We start from the raw sequence: 21,895 nt of genomic DNA, 5'->3' as shown, positions 1-21,895 counted from the left end.
ATAACTAAATAGGCCCATAGGGCCTGGGAGAGCCACATTAAACTTACTTGTGTGTTCATGTGCTCTAGAAGTTTAAATGGCAGTGACCTTTTGGAGAAATAGCACCAAATCTTTCTTCTGAGGTGCCTCTGGGTGAACTTGAACTTCTATCATTTCACTTTGTAGTTAAGCATTGAACTCTTTTTGCCGCCCAGACCCTCCTTTATACCTGCTGGGGATGGCCGGGTAGGGTTTTCTGTCACATACAAAGATGAAAGAGGTAGAATTGAAAGAAGACACATTACACCTGAAATATGCAGAGGACTCAACCTAGCTTGTTGATATCAAAGTAGTAAGGAAATGTTTGAAGGGGGACTTGAAGTACTTACTTACTGATGAAGACCAAAGCCCACAACCTTCAGTATGGATTAGACCTTCATGTAAAAAACCAAAAATCCTCAGAACTGGACCAAGAGATAGCATCATGATTAACCTAGCAAAGACTGACGCTGTCAAGGATTTTTATTTGGCTTGGATCCACAGTCAGTGGGCACGGAGGCTGCAGTCCCCAAATCCAATGACTTCTTGCAACCTGTGGGTCACCTGATTCATAACAGTAGCAAACTGACAATGATGAAGTAGCAACAAAAATAATTTTATGCTTTGAGGACCACGACAACATGAGGACCTGTATTAAAGAGTCACAAGATTAGGAAGATTGAGGATCACTGACTTATTGCATTGGGTTAATCTACTGTGCATGACCTCCTTAAAATGTTACACAACAAGGATGCCATTTTGAGTTCTAGAGTGTGCCTGACCCAAGCCATGATATCTTCAATCACCTGATATGCATATGAAAGCTGGACAATGAAAAAGAAAGTCAGAAGAGACTTAATGTCTTTGGATTATAGTGTTGACAAAGAATGCTGACTATGTTATAGACTGCCAAAGAACAAGCACATCTGTCTTGGAAGAAGTACAGCCAGAATATTCCTTGGAAGCAAGGATGTCCTTTGGACATGTTATCAGGAGGGACTAACCTTTGGAGAAGGACATCATGCTTGCTAAAGTGGAATGTCAGCAAGGAAAAGGGAGATCCTCAACGAGATGGAGCGACACCGTGATAGTACCAATGGGCTCACACAATTGTGATCATGGCATAGGGCCTGGCAGGGTTTTTTTTGTTTTGTTTTTAGAAACATTTTATTGAGGGCTCTTACAGTTCTTGTAACAATCCATACATCAATAGTATCAAGTATATTTGTACATATATTGCCATCATTATTTTCTAGACATTTATTTTCTATTGAGCCCTTGATGGCAGTCACTCTCCCCGCCCCCACTCTCATGCCCCTTGATAAATTATTATTATTATTTTATATCTTACACCGACCCCTGACAGTGTTTCATTCAACAGTACAAAAGGTTGCTATGAGTGAGAACAGAATAAACAACTAATAACAACCAAAATTATTGCATTTGTTTTAAAGGTTCCAAGTAGTGAAAATGGTTCATTCACTTGGCTGCTGTGTTAGTCCAGGTAAACTAGAGAAACAAATTTCATGGAGACTCATATTTGTATAGAAAAAAAGGCTTATATACAAGAGCAATTAAATATTAAGACAATGTCCCAGGCCAATCGAGATAAAATCCATAAGCCCAATATTAGCCCATATGTCTGATATCAATCTATAAAGTCTTCAGACTCACAAAATGCATGCAATGATACTGAATGCAGAGGATCGCAGGCCAGTGGGTTGTAAGTCTTGTGGATCCAGTGGTATTGTAAGCATCTCAGCACTAGCAGGGGTCTCTATGTGGCTTCTCTGGCTCCAGAGGTCTGATTGCATAGTGGTAGATTCATGTGGCTTCCACAGCTCCCAGGGCATAGTACCATGTGTCTTGTCAGTAGAGGGTCTCCAAGAGAGAGAAGTGTCTTCTGCCTCCAAGAAGGAAATAGAGGAGTTCCCAGAATTCTCAGGAGAAGGCCATGCCCACAGAGAGGCCTCATTGACTATGACCCGATTTACAGACGAGATTCCACCCCTTCACTCTTAATCCTCTCGAATCCCAAGTTGACACCAGATTATGTAACTACCATAGCTGCTGACTATAAAGTTGCAGGTTTGAGTCTACCCAGAAGTACCTTCGAAGAAAGGCTTGGATAGATAATAGTGTGAATTGAATCAAACCTGTGTGAGTAAAGCCTTCATGATCTTCATTTCCTGATGGGGCATGACTCAAAATGAGAAGAAACAACTGGAAAAACTGGAATATACAAAGCATGAATCCAGGAAAAATAGTACTCATCAAACATGAAATAGAATGCATAAAGATCAATATCCTGGCAACAAATGTACAAATGTACTTGACACAATGGATGTATGTGATAAGAGTTGTACGAGCCCCCAATAAAATGATTTTTAAAAAGAGAAAGAGACAGACAGTAGATGCTATGCACTTATCCAAAACCATCTCTGCACGAGTTAAAAGTCTGTACTTTCATTGGCTCCATCAAGTATCAATAAGCATCAAATTTCAAAAATGAAGACTATTCAATGAAATTCAGAAAAGAGGAAGAAGTTGCAGCGTCCCCTCAAGAGCATCTCCAAAAGTGAGGATCCAGGTGGTCCCTCAGTCACCTTTTCCAAGGGTCAGGCCAGCTTCCCTTGATGAGGAAAGAGAATCTTTATGAGATATAATGGAAGTAGACAAGTGAATGAATGAATGTGACTAAATGAAATTAAAATAGAAGGTGATCCATAAATTATGATAGCAAAAGACAAAATGTCATGAAATAGGAAAAAAAATAAAAGAAACCCTTGGCCTTCTGTGGTGCTCACCTTCCCAACATGATGGCTAAAGACAAAGCGGGTGAACAAGTAAATGTGGTGAAGAAAGCTGGTGGTGCCCAGCTATCGAAAGATATAGCATCTGGGGTCTTAAAGGCTTGAAGATAAACAAGCAGCCATGCAGCTGAGAAGCAACAAAGCCCACCTGGAAGAAACACACCAGCCTGTGTGATCATGAGGTATAGATGGGATCAGGTCCCAGGCATTGAAGAAGTAGAACAAAATTATACCCAAGGTGAATGGTGGGGGGAGGCATGGAGTCGAGACCCAATGCTGATCTGTAGACAATTGGACATCACCTCACAGAGGGGTCATAGGAAAGAGATGAGTCAATCAGGGTGCAGTATAGCACTGATGAAACACACAACTTTCTCTAGTTCTTTAATGCGCCCTCCCCTCCCATTATCATGACCTCAATTCTGCCTTACAAATCATATTAGACCAGAACATGCACACTGCTACAGACAAGAGCCCACAACACAGGGAACCCAGGAGAGATAAACCCCTCAGGGCCAACAATGAGAGTAAAGATACCAGGAGGATTAGGGGAAGGTTGGGGGAGAAAGGGGGAGTTGATTACAAGGATCAATCTAGAACCCCCTCCCAGGGGGATGAACAACAGAAAAGTGGGTGAGGGGCGACTGAGGATGATGTAAGATATGAAAATAATAATCTATAGCTTATCAAGGATTCATGAGGGAGGGTGGGCAGGGGAGGAAGGAGCTGATATCAGGGGCTCAAGTGGGAAGAGAATGCTTTGAAAATGATGATGGCAGCATATGTACAAATGTGCTTGACACACTGGATGAGTTCATGGATTGTGGTAAGAGATGTAAGAACCCCCAATAAAAGTAAGGAAAAAATTTTTTTCTAAAGAAGCCCGTGGCTAAAGAAAAAAAATCAATATCCTAATTGTCAGTGAACTGAATTGGACTAGTATTGGCCATTTTGGACAAGAAAATCAAGTGGTTTGCTTTGCTGGCAATGACACAATCAAGAGGAATAGCATTGCATTACTAGTCAAAAAGGACATTTCAGGACCTATTTTGAATACAATGCTGTCTGTGATAAGATTATATCTATTTCCATTCAAGGAAATCCCAATAATATAACAATTCAAATATGAATCTAGGAAATAGAGTGATGAAGAAATTAAAGAATTCTACAAAAGTGTTCAGTGTGAAATTAATCAAACAAACAATCAAGATGCATTGATAATTATTGGTGATTGCAATGCAAAATTTGGAAATAAAGAGAAAGGAATAATAATTGGGAAATATGAGCTTGGTGATAGAACCAAAGCTGGAGAGCTCATGAGAGAATTTTGCAAGACCAACAACTTCATTGCCAAACCCTTTTTCAACAACACAAAAGGTGATTATGTAACGTTCAAGTGGAAGGGGAAGAAATTTAAAACAAGTCCACAAGAGCCAAAATACAACCTTGAGTCTATGCCACCTGAATTTTGAGAACATCTCAAGAACAGATTTGACATATTGAACAATAATGACATAAGACCTGGTAATCTGTGGAAGGACATCAATAACATCATTCATGAAGAAAGAAAAGGTTATTAAAAGACATTTGCTTGACTGTGATATTTTGTCCTATAACTTGAGCACTCTTTTGTGTCACCTTTCTTTGGAATGGGTACAAATATGGGTCTCTCAGTCAGTTGGCCAATAAAGTCTTGCAATTTTTTGGCCCAGATGGATAAATGCTTCCGGGGTTTCATATGCCTATTGAAACATTTCAGTGGTATTCTATCAATTCCTGGAGCCTTGTTTTTGGCTAATGCTTTCAGGACAGCTGGAATTTCTTACTTCCGTACCATTATTTCATGGTCATGGTCATGATTTCATGGTCATATGCTACCTCCTGAAATGGCGGAATGTCAGTCAAGTAAAATTTTGCTGAAGATCAGCCAACAATGACTGCAGCAATACATTGACAGGGAGCTGCAAGAGATGGAGGCTGGATGCAGAAGAGTACATGGAACAAGGACGACAATTGCTGATGTCAGATGGATCTTGACTGAAAGCAAAGAATACAAGAAAGATGTTGTACCTGAGTTTTATCGACTATGACAAGACATTTGATTGTGTAGATCATAACAAACTATGGATTGCCTTGAGAATGGAAATCTTAAAACACTTCATTGTGTTCCAAGAGGCCCTGAGTGTGGAACAAGGGGGACTTGTTTGAACAGAACAAGGTAATACTGCCACATTTAAAATCAAGAAAGATGTGCATCAAGGTGGTGTCCAATGGTGGATTTCAAATAATTTAACAACCACTTCTCTGCCTTGATGATGGTTTTACATATTAAAAAAACGATAAGCCAAAAGGTAGTTTATTATTTCACAGAGTTAATACTCAAATAAGAACAATAATAAAGGCATCCAAAACTAGATTGTGTTATAAGAAAGTTTTAAAGTATTAATGAAAAGTATTAAATAATATCTGGCAAAAAACAATAAAACTGTTACTTAACATAGTTCCACATTGCTTCTTTGTTTTGCCTTTCAAATCATTTTAGTTTATTTTCCCATGTCCATATGGTTTCTTGATTGGAATCTTCACCTGCAATATTCTTCTCTTTTATTTGAGCATCATTGGCTGTGTGCACCCGTGAGCTTTAAAAGAGAGTAAGGATTCTTCTGCTGCCCCAAGACGGGAGGTGCCAGAGATGAGTTCTTTCATCTTCCTTGGAATATTCTTCCCCCTTCAAGTAAATGGAACGTGTTCTTGGAGCTTAATTGACAAAGGAAGAAGAAGCATCATTCTGAAATGGAAAGGGTAACATCCTACTCAGTTGCTATGGTCCACAATATTCTATTACGAGATGGTAATGTTGATACAACCCAAGCCATGTGTACAGCAGAGAAAAGGCCAGGACCTGAGAACAGCCTGTATGAGGAGAAGGTTCGCCCCTGCATGGACCTCATTAAGGACCTTGGACATGGATCAAGACCTGCTGCTTGCCCCCAAAGCACTGTGTTTGAGGTCCAGAGCTCCAGCAAGAACTGACAAGAGCCCAGTGCTGGAGGCTTTGGGGGGGCCGGGGGAAGGGCGGTTTCCCTGCCCAGGGGCAATGGTATTGTTGTCTTCTGGTACAAAACCAAAAAACCCTTTGGAGATGGAAATGAAAGTAAATGAAGCACAGGACACCAAGACTGGGGACAGAATGAGGATCAATCATGAGCTCACTGATCTGGAGATCAGCTCCCCAGCTGTCCCGGATCTGACCTTGACTGACCTTCCTGGTATAACCAGGGTGGCTGTGGGCAATCAGCCAGCTGACCCTGGACGACAAATCAAAGCCCTCCTTAGGAAGTACATCCACCAGCAGGAAAGCATCATTTGGGTGCTGTGGACATCACTACCCCAGATGCACTCAGTGTGGCTCAGAAAGGGGATCCCAGTGAAGACAGGAACATGGGTATCTTACCAAGCCTGACCTGGTGACCGAGGCACAGAAGACAAGGTAGAGGACATGGTGTGCAACCCAGAGAAAAGCTGCCTGATCCTCAAGTGCTTGGGGTCAGCAGGACATCTAGGAAAGGCTGAGCCTGGCCAAGACTCGGCAGACCTTCAAGGACCATGCCCATTACTTAGGTTTCCTCTGGAGGAAGGAAAGGTCACATTTCTATGTCTGGCAGAAAGACTCGACACTGAACTCATCACACGCATCTGTCAATCTCTGTCCATCTTAGAAAGCCAAATGAAGGCGCTCCACCCGATGGCAACAGAGGAGTTACCAAAGTACAGCCTCATCATCCCTGTAGGTGAGAACAAGAAAATGTTCTTTCTGATGGATAAAATCAATGCAGTCAACCAGGACATCCTTGTTTTAGCCCCAGGAAAAAAGTCAGTCAGGAAGGATAAGTGCTGGCTGTTCACCAAAATCCGACCTGAGTTCTCAAAATGGGGTGTGGAAATCGATACCAGTTTTCAGGAAGGTTATAAGACTATGCATAAGGAGATCTGGAAATTTGAAAATTGGTATCAGGCCGGAGAGTTGCCAGGCTTTGTGAGTTTGGGACGTTTGAGATGATTGAAAAGCACACATCAAAAAAACTGCCAGAGCCAGAGTTGGAGATGCGTCCTGTGGTGACTGATATGGTCTGGATTTTTCAACCTGCACAGAGCAGCCAAGTCCAAAATTGGGGACATGGAATTAGAGCAAGAGGAGGAAGCTGAGAAGTCCGACAGCACTTCCAAATGGAGCAGATTGTCTACTGCCTAGACAGGGTTTAAGCAACTCACTGCATACGGTCCAGGAGGAGGAATCGGAGGATGGGAAGAATAAGCTCCAAGGCTGCCATACTTCCAGCAGACAGCGGGCTTCTACAAGTCAGAGGTCACGTGCCACCTGCTCTCCCACCGAGAGGAGGCCAGCAACCGTATCTCCAGCCACATCTCTCTGGTCATCCAGTTCTTCTTCCTGCAGATGTACAGGCAGCAGCTGTACCAGGGGATGCTGTGTTGCAGAACAAGGGCACCTACAACTGACTGCTGCAGATGCACCAGCAACAGGAGGAAGATCCTGCAGGAGCAGTTGGCACGGCTGACCCAGGCTACATGATGCCTGGTCAAGTTCACCGGGTACAGCGGTTCTCTGCAGACAGAACACCCTTCTTGAATCCATGTGCGGGGGGTCCCCTAGCCATCCACCAATCCACCAGGCCTTCTAATGCCTTGTATGCAGTCAACCTTATGGTCGCTGTCACTGTTCATCCATGAGCCCAGGAAGACTGACGAAGAAACTGAGCTAAGCAGTTTGAGTTCAAGCATTTAAACTTGAGCCTGTCCCTTTGAAGCACAGGATTAGGCTGGGGCAAGGGCGGCATGTTCCCAACTGGAAACATTTCATTCCAACCTCCCTGAGCATTGTCTGTCTCTTGAGCAGCAGGAGGTCATGCTAAGCATTGCAAGATGATGCTTTCCTGGTTTTTGTAATTGTCCCTTCATCCACCCAGGATTTTAGTAGCATTGGTGTCTTGTGTGTGCATCTTCCCCTGACTTTTGTTTTCTTGGTTTGAAATAACACTCATCTTTTGACTAAAATACATAAATAAAAATAAAACAGAGGAAGGAATGTAAGTTTGTGATTTCCATATTGGGCAGCTGCGCAGCCACCCATCTTAGTGAGAACTCTTATCACGAGTGCCTTTTTAACAACCTGTTTGCCAAACTCAACCAAAAAGTAGGGGGTTGGCTTCTGCCAAACTGATGCGAACTGGCTGAAGCCCACCACTGGTGGCATCCACTCACCATTCTTACTCTGTACACGCAGCTTATAATCAGAGAAACGGGATTCTCTGAAGAAGAATGCAGCATCGGGGTTAGAGAAGGGCTTATGAACAACCTGAGCGATGCAGATGCCATAACCTTGCGTGCTTAAAGTGAGGAGGACTTGAGGTACTTGTTGATGAAGATCAGGGATTGCAGCCTTCAATAAGGCTTACAACTCAATGTAAAGAAGACTCAAATCCTCACAACTGGACCAATACACAACATCATGCTAGGCAGAGAAATGATGAAAGTGGTCAAGGACTGTGTCTTGCCTGGACCCACAATCAATGCTCGTGGAAGCAGCAGTCAAGAGACCAAAATGACCCATTGCTTTGGGTGAATCTGTTGCGTAAGACCTCTTCAAAGTGTTGAAAAGCAGGGGCGTTACTTTGAGAACTGAGAGAGCCTGAGCCAAGCCATGGAATTTTCAACCACCCTGTTTGCATGTGGACGTTGGACGTTGAATAAGAAAGATCTCATAAGAATAAGAATAGATGAGTTAGACTTAGGGAGCCTGTCAGGGGAAGCCAGCCCCTAACACATCATTACAGGTCTGGTAGGCGCAATTGTACAGCGATAATAAGTAAAGATCATAGTAGAGTTACTGAGAGCATGAGAGATAGAAGTGAAGTATTGAAATAAATGGAGTCAGACACAATTCATGGTAGCATGCTCACCTCTGCCCCACTAGATGATCCACGTGGAGGGAGAGAGAGTTTAATGGTAGCTCCGGCCCCTTTTCTATTCTCTGGGGACGTGCAAGCCCCCTAATTACAGGTAAGGACATATGTCACTGGAAGGGGCTGTCCTATAGGTAATACAGTAACGAGAGAGGGGTGGTCTAGGGACATACACGCAATAGGAAGGGGAGGGATTGGGGTTATACATGTGACAAGATGGGCAGATCCTAGGTTTAGGATGGAGGCTTAACTTTGACCTATTCCCTAGATCTCCATAGGAACCATTATCAGTAGGGTGTAAACCCCACCTACTGGAACCAAATAGCTGTCTGCAGGCGTCCATTGTCTTTAACAGCAGGGAGTGGGGCCCGCTCCAGTCTGGCAACTGGGAGGATGGCTGTGAGTGCTGACCTCCCCCCACAGGGGCCAGTGAAGAATATTGAAAGTACCAGGGACTGGCCAAAGGCAAAACCGATGTCTTAGAAGAAGTCCAGTCGGAGTGCTCCTCAAAGGAAGGATGGTGACGTAGTCTCACGTACTTTGGGCAACCTGCCAAGAGAAACCAGTTTCTAGGGAAGGACATCATGCTTAGTAAAAGAGGAGCGTACAAAAAATGCGGAAGGCTCTTGACCAGATAGATTGCCACGGTGCCTGCAACAGTGGGCTCAAACACGCGGATAATTGCAGTGATGGGGAAGAACCGGGCCGCAGCTCGCTTTGCTGTGCACAGGGTCACTGTGAGTAGGAACCACCTCCATGGGCCCTAACAACAACACTATGGACGCTGACTTACAGACGTCTTACTTGGACTTAGCTTCTTTTGTGAGAGCAATTGAATGGGGTCCCTGGGCACTTGAATGTTTGCTTGTTAGGTTTCTAAAACTCCGATGACTATGAATTCTAATACTGAATAGTTAATCACAACCGGGACTTATTTGTGGGTCCAGAGAACTTCCTGGATGTTCATATTGTAAACTCCAGCAGAAACACTTCTTAAATCTTTTTAAAGAAGATGTGCGTACGCGAGTACTTTCTAGCGTTTTTGCCACATGGGTCTTGTCTGGGTCCTTGCAGCATTTGAGAGGCAAGCGGCGTGAAGCTGAGTGGGCTACGTATACTGCACCACCCAGCACGCCTGATTGCTGTCCTCCTTAGTGCCTCTCTGGCTGGAGGGAGAGAGATATTCATTTAGCCTGGACGGCTTCGTGCTTACTGCTTTTACCAGCAGCAACGTGGGTTGCAGAAATGTTTGCCCTCCGAAGGACTAGGCAACCTGCGCTCAATGGGGGTGTGAGTCTTCGTACTACAGTTAAAATCAAATAGAGCACAAAGCAACATCCCTGAGGCCCCTCCTCCACTGCGACCAGAGGTTTTTATAACGCGTGCAGCTTTCCAGAGCACTCGTAAGTCTCCAATATTCAAAACAAGCCAGGAAAGTTATTAGAAGTAATTTAGGGAAATTAGGACCTTGTGAAGTGGAAAAGAAAACACTATTCAAGTGCTGGTTGTAGATAGACAAATAAATGGGGCGTTTTTAGAAACCCAACTGAATAGAGTTGTGTTTTTCCCGTAGCTTTATGAGTTGGTTCCAGAACCCTCGTGATGGGTGGCGCTGGCCAGCCTACTTCCTACTTGCTTTGTTTCTTCATAATATGCTGAGCTATTTTCCCACAATGCATCATGGCAATTGTTTGGCCTTTTGAATAGTTAGGAAAGCAACAGGCCCCAAAGGTCAAGTTCTTAATCACGAGTGCCAACTGGCCAAGCTCAACGCTCAGTCCTGTCCCCTGTGGAGCGCACTCAGGTACTCTGCTGCTCCTGCACTTGGCGCTCCGGTCATTCTCCCCACAGGCGACACACCAGGACCCAAGTCAGGAAGGCTCCCAGTGCGCCAGCAGTGCCTCTTGAGGCTTTCCTTACTGAGGAAATGAAATCATCTGAAACTTCAAACCACGGAATACTCTGAGAATGCCTCAGAATGTCGTTGACCTCCAACGCTGTGTTATAACCAGTGGACTTTTAAATTATTGGCTGCCTGTGCCGTGAAGTCCACTGCAACTCATGGCGCGCCCCTGTGTGTGAGGGGACCCGTGTTCCAGAGGGCTCCCGATGCTGGTGCTTCGATAGACTGCCAGGCCTTTCCTCTAGGTCACCTCTGGGTGGATGTAAGCTGCCAACCTTTGGTTAAGAGCTGAGGTGGTGACACGTTGCACTACCCAGGGACTCGTGATGAGCTTAAATGCGAGACGTCATCAGGCCAGCAGACCCCCGAGTTTCATGATTTTCATACCGCCTGCGTATCCCCTCTCCGAGGGCCTGTCACAGCTCTTCGTGGCTTCTGTTCTGTTTTGTTCACAGAAGCCCCATGTCTGTAATAAAATTCTTAGGAAATGTGGTTCAACATGAGTATTTTGTATAATTGCTACTCAAGTGACCACTGCCCCTTGTCATTGTTAGCTACTGTTGAGTTAGCCCTGCCTCATAGTGACCCCCCCCCCCCCCCGCTGCCCAGCACAGAGCCGAACCCTCACTGTGCAGTCCTCCACTGTCCACTTGTTCAATGTGGATCGATTCATTGCAGTGTATGGGGTTTTCTCTGGCTGATTCTCAGAAGTGGGATTCCAGGCCACTCTGTGTCCCTCTTAGTTTGGAAGCTCTGCCCAGACTTCGCCAGCATCATGTAGCGATGCACCACAGGACAGACTTTGGCTAAGGACTGGCCCTGGTCTCCCACATGGAAGGTGAAAATTCTGCCACCGAGCTACCGCCAGTGCCTCCAAACGCTAGTTAGAGAAAAGATTAGGTTGTTAGGTCTTGTTGTTTGGAAAAATGGAATAGTAGAGATTGAACAAGTAGCTTTTTTTTAAGCTTTATTATGAATTGGGTAAAGAAAAAAATTGAATTAACCAATAGTACAGAATGGTTTTATGCTCCAAGAACTGCATCTGATTCGGCATTGATCCCCCACCAATTATGTATCCAGTAATAATCATGTCCATGTATGATTGTGGTCGAAAAGGAAGAACCTATGTAAAATTGCTCATTTTAATTAAAAGATCTTTCTCCCTTCCCCTTGTGAAGTAATTTACGATGTAGATTTTTATAGATATGGGCTTTGCTAATTTTTATTTTCCCAAACCATTTTATTAGGAACTAATCCAGACATCATACCATTCCATAGTCCAACCATATCAAGTAGTGTTGTACAGTTACTACCACAATCAGTTTCAAAATACTTTCTTTTTTCTTGAACTCTTTGATATCATTTTCCACTTACCTCACCCCCCCCCCCCACCTTTCTCATGGTACCCCAGGAACCCTTATTCTAGTGATTGTCTCTATAGATTTACTTATCCTGAGTTCCATATCCCCCAAAACAGAAAAACGCACAACAAAGAGTTAAGAAGTCTACCAATAATGACAAAATACACCAGAGATAAACCCCAATATGAAAAAACAACCAAAATATGGAAAACCAGATCAAGCCCAAAGCGTATCAGAAAGGAGAGTAAGTAACCGTTCAAGTCACATTTACCATTTTAATTTACTATAGTCATCTCTCCAATACGCTCTGTCTGATAACCAGGCTATTCCTGTCCCTTGGTTATGATTAGAGGGAAATCACCAGAGGCTCAGGCCCTATGTAGATCCTACAAATGTATTTTGGGTTTCCACTGTCATCTACAGCCTTCTGCACACCAGAATCTCACAATGTAAGCTCTGATATTATCCCCGCCTTCAGATTTGGATGATATAATTTACAATCATTGGATCACAGATGTTGATGTGCTGCTTCCATGTGGGCTTAGTTGATGCCTCACTCAGATGGCTGCTTTTGGGAAACAAGTCTTTAAGACTTCAGGCATTATTCTATCCCATAGCCAGGCACCATCTAATTTCTTCACCATACTTTGCTGTAGCACCATATCTTCCGTGTTTCCTTCATGAGGGCAAGTATCGAGCAGGGCCATGTCATAAAAATGAATTGTTCTTAAATAGGAGCTAGGATTAATTGTGAAGCCAAAATCACTTCCTGGGTCCATGTTTTTTATCTGCCTCTGGTTCGTTCACCTTGGAGACATCCTTGTTAATTTACGGTAGAGCATCTTATGGATCATCTCTCTGGAGCGTAAGTGACTTCTCTTTATAGTGTCATTGATTAGCCTACAGTACTAATTTTGAAGCACTATTGAGAGAGGGAGATTGAAAAGGGGGTAGGCTAACTTCATATTGTATTACTTAAATGATTCACTGGTAGAATGAATCCTTTCACGACTGGACGCTATGTGCACAAACAACAGGAGTTGGTTGTTAGGCAAAACTTACTGGATATTCATGGACATGGCAGGCACAGTTCTGCCAGAATAAGGCAGCTCATCATGCAGCAAGTAAGGCACCGAAGTAGTAAGTCACTGTCTACCTGCGGACAGTTCAATACTCTTGATACAGCTGTTTTCTGCTTCTTCACACACCATGAAATTTCTGTCTTAAATCCTCAGGCTACCAGTGTGCTTGAGGTAGAGTCTAGTTCATCTGTTGGGGTTTCCACATCACATCCTTCTGGTATGGAGTATGTTATGTGCCTTAAACATCCAGAATTCAATATTCCAGTATTTTTGTTAACGTTTTTTACGTTAAATATAAATCCACAGCTGTTCATTAACCCAAACTTAACTCTCCAGTTCAAGGACATAACAACTGTTATTTACCATCAAGACATCGTGTCTACTCTCATATAATTAAACCCTGAGTGAGGTAAGAGTCTTATAGTACCCATGGTCTAGGGGTTTTGCCAGTAAATCTTTTGTGAAAGAAGAAACAACTTCCTCTATTAATCAGGACTGAAAATTTTTGCTAATATATTTTCCTAGAATATGTCTTCAATAGATATATTTTCCAACATGCTTCAGTGGTGTGGGCCTCTCAGCTGTGTTCAAGGAGCTCTGGGGGTGCTGTGGAGTAGACAGCAACCCCAAAGTCAGTAGCTCAAATCCACCAGGTGATCCCTGAAGAAAGATGGGGCTGTCTGCTCCCTGAGAGATTTATAGCTTCGGAAACCCCTATAGCGTCCTTATGAGACAGAATTGACTTGATGGAGCTTGGATTTTAGATTACGTTCAGTGACATTAGTGGTTCAGTGGTAGAATTCTTGCCCTCCATCCTGGAAACCTGGGTTCAATTCCCAGCCAGTGCACTTCATGCACAGCTCTGATGCTGAACATGTCTCAGCAGAGCTTCCCCTAAAAAAAAAGCCAATAATTTGCTGTAAAAAAATCAGCCAATGAAACTCTATTTGGAGCCCCCCCCAAACCATATAAAAGGATACTCATAATCATTGTCCTTGTTGTTGTTAGGTGCCATCCAGTTGACCTGACCCATAGCTACCCTGTGCACAATGTCTTGCTCACTCCTGCTCTACCCTAACATCCTATCAGTTGTTCTTATGCTTGATTCCATTGTTGCAGCACCCCTTCCCACCACCAGACCCAGAAAAGCCTGTCACAGAAGCTTAGCTCAGTTCGTGTTTGTATGATTGTCAGTCCTGGCCAGCGGCGTATGGCTGTGCTTCCATATGTTTAGGAGACACTGATCTTTGCTCCACTATTCTAGGGAATATACATTGGGAGACTGTGTCTTCCACTACTTTTTCATTTTCTCTCCCCATCATTCATCACAGAGTTTTTTGGAGGGTGATTAGCGCTAGAAAAATCACGTTCCTTTCTAGGGGTAGGTGATTCTGTGGTTCTCCATTTTGTTCTCTTTGTGTGGAAATGTTGTTGTTGGTTTTTTAAAAGAAATTTATTTTCCAATGTGCATAGTATTTCAAGGCATCAAAAGCTTTTGTATTAAACAGCCAAAGATACCTATGGATGCATAAACAAACGTGGTGCATACTCAGCCAGTGAAAGAAATAAATGGAGCCTAAAGACATTATGCTAAGTTGAACAAGTCAATCTCAAAAGAATGAATGATGTCTGGCCTCATTTACATAAAACACAACAACAAGCAAAGTTTATTAGTGGTTGCCAAGGACATAGAAGAGGGAGGGTGAACGAGGGTCATTTTTTATGGGTATTAAGTTTGGCTTTACAATGAAAAGAAATTGCATTGATTACAGACAGGATTGCACAGCTGGTTGATGTTTTTACTCTTTTTTTGAAATCATTTTATTGGGGACTCATACAACTCATCACAATCCATACTTACATCCATCGTGTCAGGCACCTTTGTACATTTGTTACCATCATCATTCTCAAAACATTTTATTTCTACTTGAGCCCTTGGTATCAGCTCCTCGTTTTCCCCTCCCTCCCTGTTCCCCCTCCCTCATGAACAGTGATGTTATTACTCTTAATAGGTTATTCACCTGTTAAAAAGTTGAATTGGCAAAAAGTTGTGTGATATATATTGGGGTGGGAAGCGTGGGAAGAATCACTGTTCAAAATCTGCATGTACAACCAAAGATGCAGAGGTTTGGAGGCTTAGGGTCATGCTTTCATGGGACATCCCAGGTATTTGGCCCGATAGTGTTTACTGCTTTTGTTGGGTGGTGCTTGTGGCCTTAAAAGCTCACGCGGGCACAGTGATTAGTCGATTTTCACCCAGAGCATCCACAGAAGGATTGGGATTAGGCAGCAGATATGGAATGAGTGACTCATTACCTCCGTGAGCACCTGGGGATGGCGCCCCACTTCCACTAGCGATTGTTCCCTCCAGGAACAGAGTAGCAAAATCTTGATAAATCAAAAGAAAAAGGCAGACCGGAACTTCAATCCTTCATCTAGACTCTTGGAACCTGGAGGAGTTCTCCTGACTAAGATCCTGAGTGGCTCTTAAAAGCTAGAGGCCATTGCCCAAGGTCACCTCTAAGCTAACCATTTGTTTATCAGCTTCACTGACCCCTGAGCACTGTGTTCCTTAATAAAATAAAAGACACGACTTCTGTAAGACCAAAGGGTCCACGTCTATGTTAAGGCTCAGATGAGAAGGCGATTAACTAGTGGAAGTGAAACACCTAGAACAGAAATGACAAGCATGTCCCTGACCAGGATGTGGAACGGGAGTGAGATTTGCTATGCACGTTTTCACCAAAAGCACTGGTGGTGTTGTTTTAATTGGCGAGGGCAGTGGTGCTGGGAGCGTGGCTGTGGCAGGGGCACCAGGACAAGCCATCGGCTCGGTACCCGCGGTGACTGCACAGCGTCCAGGCGCACTGACAGCAGCAGGCACAGAAGCTGACCCAGCAGAGGCAGCTCTGGGACAGCCCCCTTGCTCCCTCCTCATTTCTTCGCTCCATTGGCACCATGGCTGATCAGATGACCAAAGAGCGGGTTATTGAATTCAAGGAGGCTCTCACCCTCTTTGATAAAGATGGAGACAGCTCCATCACATCAAAGGAACTTGGAACTGCCCTGAGGTCACTGAGCCCAAACCCAGCAGAAGCTGGATTACAGGATATGATCAATGAGGTGAACTCAGATGGTCCATTGACTTCCAGGGATTTTGACGACCATGGCTAGAATAATGGAAGACTCTGACAGTGAGGAAGAAGTCCATGAGGCATTCCAAGTCTTTGGCAAGGATGGCCATGGCTACAGCAGGGCGGCCGAGCTGCGCCACATCACGCCAACCTTCGAGAAAAAGCAGCAGATGAAGTGGACGAGATGATCAGAGAAGCAGACACTGATGGCCATGGACCAGTCAGCGGTCAACCAGGAAGAGTTCGTCCAGAGGGTGACAGCAAGATGAAGACCTCCTTATCTCCCCTCTAGAAAAATCAAATTTGATATTTGTTTACCTTTGTGGGCGGGGTGCAGGTTCATTTATTCATTGTTTCTGAATGGCAAAACTGAATGTCAAAAATAACCTCTGTGTACACACACACACAAGCACAAATCTGCATGTATTGGTTGGTGGTCTGTCCCCTATAGATGAAGCTACACATCAGTTTTACAATATCAATACTTGTAGGAACCTAACTGATAAGGAAGTACTTAGTGGACTCCTTCAAGACCCATTTGCTAATGACACGCACTATCTCAGCTGGCTAGTTTTCCATGCGTGCCTCTTGACAACGGAGCCCAGTCAGGCATTTGTAATAAAAATGGAAACAGAGCAACAACAAAAATTTAAAAGCCTGTTCAAATGGGTTCTAGTTCAATTTGTTTAGCCTAAATGGTCGCAGCTGGTTTTCCGAAAACAAACACACTTGAGATGGGCGTCCTTCAGGATGATGTGTAGAGGAGGGGGGAATGGAAAGGGAAGCCTGTTGAGACATCGCCCCACTGCTTAAAGGGTGCTCTTAGACACCCCATGTTCCAACCCATGGTGGCGGTGACGCCCCCTGGCCGAATGCCTGCCTGACTGCATGTGCTGGCTTCAGACCTGCAGGTGCTCAAGGGTGAGGTGGTCACTGTCCTCACTAGTTTTTAAAAACGAAACCTTTACCAAGGGAACATCTTCAGACTTTTTGTTTTTAAAAAGAACAAAACAAAACCCTTCCGAATCGGGACTTGGAGTGAGCAGAGTAGGCCGTTGCTGGGCCTCTGGCACCACCGTCCACGTTGCTGTCCAAGAAATGGCCATTGCCAGCCGTTCCGAGTGTCAGTACTAGTGTCTCTCTCTCTCTCTCTCTCTCTCTCTCTCTCTCTCTCTCTTCTCTCGCTCACTTTCCAACTAAAGAACTTCAACTTAGAAAAACAAGGTGAGTTCTCTTGCCTTATTACATTATGATTAAAGGCCTTCAAATGAAGGTAACTGAGGCACTTCCAGACAGCACATGAAGCCTACTCGTAAAATCAATGCAGACACCCTGAACCCCAGCGTGAAATGCTGCGAAAGTCCATTTGAAGGTCAAGTGCCTTTTCATAGCTATACATACAAGGAAGCTAATTTGTAATCAGTAATTATGCAGTTGCGCAGATGGAGAGAATGAATTTAAACTAAAAGGACAGTTGATGTAGTGGAGCTAAGCCTAATGAAGTCTCTCTTTCTTTCATGCGTACCCCTAAGATCCAGTGAAGGAGATGACTAACCCACTTAACCTCAAAAACTGACTATCACAGAGCGGAAATAACAGCTTGCAAAGACGTCACTGTACTCCGAAAAGGAAGCTTTATTAGAGGTTCCGTTCTCATTCTATTTACGATGTTAATTACCAGCCAAGGGAGACTCTATGCCCTTTCATTTGTCCTGTTTCTGCAAAAAGTGTGCTAATGATGGAGGGAAATGCAGCAACCCCCAAATCTTACCGAGGACTTCTTTGTGGACCCCCTGCTTGCTTGCATAGCACACTGCATCGCTAAGGTCGAAAGCAGAGGGTCCCAACCTGCCTGATGCCGCGACCCTTTCATACAGGTCCTCATGTTTTGGTGACCCCACCAACCACAACATGATTTTCGTCACTACTTCATCACTGTGATATTGCTACAGTCCAGAGCTGTAACTTTGCTACAGTTTTCATTATGAATCGGGCGACCCCATGTGAAAGGGTCATTTGACCCCCCAAGGGGTCGCCACCCACAGGTTGAGAACCCCTGGTCTAAAGGAACTAACTCATGGAGAACTAAACCGACTGTGAAAGGAAGCTCTCGTGATTTGGGAGGCTAGCTCCTCTTGCTTTACAAGCTCTCTAGTGAAGCCAGTACAGTCCGACAGTTCTTCTTAAGAGAAATGGTGGCCCCCGCACCAGGCACATTCCGTCAAGGAAAGAAGTCAAGTTCTGCCCCGCCCCCAACTCTGCCCGGATGTTGCCCAGTCACAGCCAAGAGCCTCCAGTCGCCTCTCTGGCTCCCAGCACAAGCCTTTCTCCACCTCTCTCCTGATGAGCAGCTCCATCCCTGTTCTTCTCTATCCAGTGACAAATATAAATGTTTTTCCTTATCATTTATTTTATTTTACTGTTGTAAAAAACATACACTAACAGTTCTGCATGTATCATTCAGTAACACTGGTTACACTTGTTAAATTGTGCAGCTATTTCCACCCTCCTTTTCCGTGCGATTCCTCCCTCACTCACACAAGCCTACTGTCCTCCATGGTTCTTAGGTAGCCTTTCCTTTACTGCTGACCTGGGAGCCCTGCTGGTGCTGTAGTTATATACGTTGGGCTCTCATCCCCAGGATCTGCGGTGCAAAACCACCAGCAGCTCCGTGGAGAAACATGGGGCTTTCTACGCCCATCAACCATTACAGTCTCAGAAAGCCACAGGCGGGTGCTGAGTCAGCATTGGCTGAATAGCAGGGAGTTTGGTTTGGAAGTTGTCCGCTTGATCCCATACAGAGAGATCTTCAAAGAGCACAATGTTTAAGGCTGGTGTTCTTTATTAGGTAAGCTGAGCTATTGTTTGGTTTCAAGAAGATTTCAGAAACTTTATGGTGGCATGAACTTTTTGTAGTAAAAATAAATTTCCTGTATTTCTTGGATGTCTGGGGTAATGGATTTTCTTTACCCTGAAAACCTAAATGTATGGTATTTCTTTTAAGACACATGTAAACTGCCATGTCGAGTCAGTTTGAAAGACACAAAGCTCTAGGTCTGCACCAGCCAGTGAAAATGGCAACCACACGTGAAGGTGATTTAGCTGTACATTAATGAAATTAAAATAAAGGATTCCATTTCTCAGTTGCGCAAGTTACTTTCCACACATGTATTAAGCAATGTAGATAGAGACCATTTCCATCATCACGGAAAGTTCTAGTGGCCATGTTACTCAAAAATACTAAGTTTTATTTTTGAAACTAAGAGTCTATCCTTTCTTTCTTTAAATATACATGTTACTTATTTATCGTTTGAATAATTATTACATTGTCTTGGTTCAAAATCCCTTTTGTAACCTGGGAAAATCATTTTTATAGGAACACATGTCTTTTTTGTAGTCTCACTTGAATACAGCTTGTTTTTGAGAGGTTGACTTCTGAATCTTTAAAAGAACCTCCATTTGTGTCCTCCTGGCCCCTCACCCACCCACCCCCAGTTTAGAGCACCAGCCTGGACCTCTGAGCTTGAGCCCAGCAGCTGCTGTAAGCCTGAGGGGACAGCCTGCATTCCTAACCAGCAGCTGTTCGCTGCTTTTCTCATTTGATTTTGGCAGGAAGTAGTGCCCAAGTGGAAGCCAAGTTAAAAAAAGGTTGAAAAAATAAATAGAATGACTCTGGATGCCATATATGTGTGTGTGTGTATATATATGTGTGTGTGTGTACATATGTATATATATGTATATATATATATGTATATATCTCTCTCTCTTTTCGCTGAAGATGTTCCCAGTGGTCTGTTAACATGGGTGGTGGACTATGAGCAAAGCCAGGGCTTGGCTGTTGTGTTCTGTGAAAATTCAGGTCTAGCCCAGGGTCTTGAATAAGGCAGATGGAGGTTATTTATGATTATCAAATGAATCACTGCATTGCAAATTTGTTTCATTGATTTAGTTATTAACTTAAAGCCTGCTCATCCAGGATAAACTAGCAGACAATTAATGGCAATGGATCTTTTTTTTTTTTTAATTTTAACAATTTATTGGGGCTCATACAATTCTTTTCACAGTTCATATATATACATACATCAATTGTATAAAGCACATCTGTACAGTCTTTGCCCTAATCATTTTTTTCTCTTTTCTTCTTTTACATTTTATTAGGGACTCATACAACTCTTACCACAATCCATACATATACATACATCAATTGTATAAAGCACATCCATACATTCCCTGCCCCAATCATTCTCAAGACATTTGCTCTCCACTTAAGCCCCTTGCATCAGGTCCTCTTTTTTTTTCCCCTCCTCCCTCCCCCTTCCCCCCTCCCTCATATGCCCTTGGTAATTTATACATCGTTGTTTTGTCATATCTTGCCCTATCCGGAGTCTCCCTTCCCCCCTTCTCTGCTGTCCCTCTCCCAGGGAAGAGGTCACATGTGGATCCTTGTAATCAGTTCCCCCTTTCCAACCCACTCACCCTCCACTCTCCCAGCATCGTCCCTCACACCCTTGGTCCTGAAGGTATCATCCACCCTGGATTCCCTGTACCTCCAACCCTCATATGCACCAGTGTACAGCCTCTGTCCTATCCAGCCCTGCAAGGTAGAATTCGGATCATGGTAGTTGGGGGGAGGAAGCATCCAGGATCCGGGGGAAAGCTGTGTTCTTCATCGATACTACCTCACACCCTAATTAACCCATCTCCTCTCCTAAACCCCTCTATGAGGGGATCTCCATTGGTCGACACTTGGGCCTTGGGTCTCCACTCTGCACTTCCCCCTTCATTTAATATGATATATATATACATATATATACATATACACATATATACACATACATACACACACTTATATCTTTTTTTTTTTTTTTTGCATGATGCCTTATACCTGGTCCCTTGGGCACCTCGTGATCGCACTGGCCGGTGTGCTTCTTCCATGTGGGCTTATTTGCTTCTGATCTAGATGGCCGCTTGTTCACCTTCAAGCCTTTAAGACCCCAGACACTATCTCTTTTGATAGCCGGGCACCATCAGCTTTCTTCACCACATTTGCTTATGCACCCATTTGTCTTCAGCGATCCTATCATGGAGGTGTGCAGTCAATGATATGATTTTTTGTTCTTTGATGCCTGGTAACTGATCCCTTTGGGACCACTCGCTCACTCAGGCTGGTGTGTTCTTCCATGTGGACTTTGTTGCTTCTGAGCTAGATGGCCGCTTGTTTATCTTCAAGCCTTTAAGACCCCAGTCACTATCTCTTTTGATAGCCGGGCACCATCAGCTTTCTTCACCACATTTACTTGTTCACACACTTTGGCTCCAGCCGTTGTGTCGGGAGAGTGAGCATCATAGAGTTCCAATTTAATAAAAGAAGGTATTCATGCATTGAGGGAGTGTTTGAGTAGAGGCCCAAGGTCCTTCCGCCACCTTAATACTTGACCTATAAATATAGACACATAGATCTATTTCCCCATCCTCCTATATATATTTGCATGTACATGTCTTTGTCTAGACCTCCATGAATGCCCTTTGACTCCTAGCTCTTTCCTCCATCTCCCTTGACTTTCCTCCTGCCCTACTACCATGCTTCATCGCCACCTGGGCTA

The 21,895-nt window shown here is 43.9% G+C and overlaps 1 protein-coding gene and 1 pseudogene across 6 annotated transcripts in view; both read left to right on the top strand.

Annotated features, from left to right (window-relative positions):
* Positions 1-21,895, top strand: part of ACTN2 (actinin alpha 2) — a 107,193-nt gene that overhangs the window by 34,021 nt on the left and 51,277 nt on the right. The window lies entirely within an intron of this gene.
* On the top strand, positions 5,929-7,083 carry LOC142429823 (interferon-induced GTP-binding protein Mx1 pseudogene; annotated as a pseudogene).

Source organism: Tenrec ecaudatus, chromosome 1 (assembly GCF_050624435.1).
Source record: "Tenrec ecaudatus isolate mTenEca1 chromosome 1, mTenEca1.hap1, whole genome shotgun sequence".
Taxonomy (NCBI): Eukaryota; Metazoa; Chordata; class Mammalia; order Afrosoricida; family Tenrecidae; genus Tenrec; species Tenrec ecaudatus.
The sequence above is the reverse complement of the archived record's forward strand: the minus strand, read 5'-3'. Positions and strand labels throughout refer to the sequence as shown.